Raw genomic sequence first — 3,568 nt, 5'->3', positions numbered from 1 at the left:
TAAATAACATCATAGAAAACATTGCCAATCAACTAGCGTTTATATTTAATCAGTGTTGCGACTGTGGTATATTCCCTGATTTACTAAAGTTTAGCAAAGTTATTCCTTTATTTAAAAGTGGTGACCAAGAAGACAGTAATAACTATAGGCCAATTTCCATATTACCAACTTTGAGCAAAGTCTTCGAGAAACTAATTTTAAACCAATTAAATAGTCATTTTGCATCAAATGGTTTACTGCACGCCAAACAGTATGGTTTCACAAAGGGGCGCTCTACCACTGATGCCGGAGTAGCTCTTTTGTCACATATATACAAAGCATGGGAAAATTCAAAGAATGCTTTGGGGATATTCTGCGACCTTTCTAAGGCTTTCGACTGTGTAGAACATTCCACTCTATTACGGAAACTAAATTTTTATGGTATCAAAGGTTTAGCTCAGGATCTCATAGCTTCATATCTTCAGAACAGGGTACAAACCGTTGTCGTTAATGGAGAGAAATCTCGCGGTGCGCCGATTAACATAGGTGTTCCGCAGGGATCTATCTTAGGACCGTTTTTGTTCTTAGTGTATATTAATGACCTACCTTATTATTTGCAGGATATGTGTGAAATGGTACTGTTTGCAGATGACACCTCATTAATTTTTAATGTGGATAGACATGACACAAATGTTGACGAAGTAAACTCTGCTCTTTTACGCATATCCAATTGGTTTAATGCTAATAATTTACTATTAAATACAAAAAAAACAAATTGTGTAGAATTTATCCTCCCAAATGTAAAAAAGGTGAAAAGGAATATTATTTTAAACGGGGAGGTATTATACCCTGTGGAATCGACTGTTTTTCTTGGTTTGACATTAGATGAGAAGCTTCAATGGGGGGCCCATGTTACCACCACCGCTGCTAAGCTCAGCTCAGCTGCATATGCAGTTAGAAGAATAAGGCATCTCACCGATGAAGAAACGGCTAGATTGGTTTACTTTAGCTACTTTCATAGCATAATGTCCTATGGAATTCTGCTATGAGGCAGGGCTGCAGATATAGAAACTATATTTATATTACAGAAAAGAGCCATACGCTCTGTATATAATTTGCGTGCTCGAGACTCACTAAGAGATCTCTTTAAGAATACTGGTATCCTTACTGTACCGTCGCAGTATATATTTAATAATATTTTATATGTACATAATAACGCTTACTTACACACAAAAGTAGGAGATAGACATTGTTATGACACAAGAAACAGAAATAAAATTGAAATGCCATTTTTCCGGCTAGCTAAAGTTAAAAATTCATTTATGGGCCAAGGTATACGCTTTTACAACAGAATTCCTCATAATATTAAAGAGTTTAGTAGTTCTAAATTTAAATCTTATATAAAAAATGTACTTGTCAAGAGAGCCTATTACAGTATTAAGGAATATATGGAAGATAAAAACCCATGGAGGGTTGTCGCGTGAAAACCACAGGACAGTTCTTTGGCATATTATGATAATATATTATGATATTACTTAGGTAATTTGTAAAATTGTAAATCTGACATGATTAAAAAGAGCAACTATGGAGTTTCTTGCCGATTCTTCTCCGTAGATACTGCTTTCCGAATCGGTGGTAAATGTTAAAAATATGTACTTAATGACGTTTCAAAAGTGCTTCTAGAAGAAGTCTAATTGAATAAATAAATGTTTGAGTTTGAGTTTGAGTTTGGAGGAGTGACTGCAGCGCCATCTTCCGGGCCCAATTGTGTTTCCAGATCACCCAGGAACTCAATTTAATATACTTACACAAAATTTTTCGAAATGAAAACTCACATTACTATGTAAATATGAATATAAACCTGTTTTATTACTTAGCAATTTCCCGCACAGGTGTAGTAAGTATAAATGAAATAAATATCAACATCAAATTCTTTATACAACATACTTATCTACCACCTTCTAAGAAATGTAATTGCACGCCTCATAAGCGAAGCGTTGAGGTGGGTACTACTGTCACTTCGCGCAAAACATCTGATTTTTCAAACTTAAAATGTCTTTATGTATCATACATTGCACTTGTAAGATAATACATACACACACATATTAAGAAAAAACACTATTTTTAACGTTCATGATATTTTTGATGTCATTTTTGTTATTTAAACTAGTTAAAAAACAGTTTAAAAAAGTTCTGTCTTGGACGTCCGTGTGTCTGTATGTGCGGATCCTTTTTCTTGTTAACACGATAGCGACCGAAATACTTTACTAATCGAGTCTTTTTTTTTCTCTTACGCTTGAGTATGCTCAGGAATAGAACCCTTTCATTTTTCAGGGTCTGATTCGATGTGGTTTAATTGTTATTAAATAAACAAAAATAATAATTAATAAATATTTATTTAAAAAAAATTATGAGGCGTGCACTTTTGGATTTTCCAAATTATATTTTTCATATGTACCACGGGCGAAGCCGGGGCGGGCCGCTAGTACTTTATAAAAACGACTCTATTATTAGAATATTTTTAGAATACTCGTGTAATCTTCTTATATGTATATAAAAATGAATCGCAAAATGTGTTGGTAAGCGCATAACTCGAGAACGGCTGAACCGATTTCTTTAATTCTTTTTTTATTATATTCCTTGAAGTACGAGGATGGTTCTTATGTAGCGAAAACGTAAATATGTACCACGGGCGAAAGTACGATTTCTTTTAAATATAATAATACTCCAATGAGCTCCTGTTCCATATTATGTCCGCCATACTTCCACTAAGTTCACCATGATTTTTTATTTCTTTGCACTTTGTTGCTTTTTGCTAAAAATGGAATCATGCGATAAAACCAGTAGAACGTTGATAACATACATTTTTGACTGAATAAAGGTACGAAGGAGTGGGTTCACATTGTGAACAATCAGTGGGTTTATTTTCCTTCTGGATTCCGGATTTCTGAAAAGATTATCTATGCTTTAAATGAAAATATCTTACACATTCGTTATGTACTTAAAACAGGGGTACATATCAAACATCGTCTATAATACAATTATCATCAAATTTAAAATAAAACCAACTTACTTCATTAATTTGTTCCAATTGTAAGCATTCTTTTTCCTCCAACCTTTATGTTTCTTCTTCTTATTTTCTTTATTGTCCCCATTTGTCTCATTTTGTCTTATCGTGTTGTCACCCTTTTTTACGATTGCGCGAGCGACACAAGTTCCCCGTGTGACGGCCGTAGCGGGAATGACTCGTGCAGCGATCGGGGTAGGAAGGTACAGGGCGGCTCTCGCTATATTGGCTGGTCGCGCGCTAATATCAAGTATTTCTTGTTTATTTCAAAACCATCGCATATTTCAAAATTCTAAATCGATAGACGTATAGGTTGTATATTTTATAGTTAATATCCAAAAAGTCGTAACTTTACGTTTGTTATTTTGAAGATGCCAGAGATTATAAAAAAATAACAATGAGAACTTTGTATTTTTTTTTCTATCGAGAAAATATCATGGAATCATGTTTCTAAAACGGTAGACGTATTGTGTTACTATTGAACTTTCTTGTCAAGAATTTTCATCACGACAACTTTAATAA

The 3,568-nt window shown here is 33.9% G+C and overlaps 1 long non-coding RNA gene across 1 annotated transcript; it reads right to left on the bottom strand.

Annotated features, from left to right (window-relative positions):
* Positions 1-2,704: 2,704 nt before the first annotated feature.
* On the bottom strand, positions 2,705-3,261 carry LOC149488304 (uncharacterized). The gene is made up of 3 exons (XR_016315601.1): positions 3,053-3,261; positions 2,865-2,926; positions 2,705-2,794 (listed from the first exon to the last, which is right to left on the bottom strand). It is a non-coding gene; the product is annotated as an uncharacterized LOC149488304 (long non-coding RNA).
* Positions 3,262-3,568: the final 307 nt, after the last annotated feature.

This window comes from Colias philodice, chromosome 5 (genome assembly GCF_061535455.1).
Source record: "Colias philodice isolate Cphi_HAF_F1 chromosome 5, ilColPhil1 Martin Lab GWU primary, whole genome shotgun sequence".
Taxonomy (NCBI): domain Eukaryota; kingdom Metazoa; phylum Arthropoda; class Insecta; order Lepidoptera; family Pieridae; genus Colias; species Colias philodice.
This window is presented reverse-complemented; position numbering and strand designations above follow the sequence as displayed.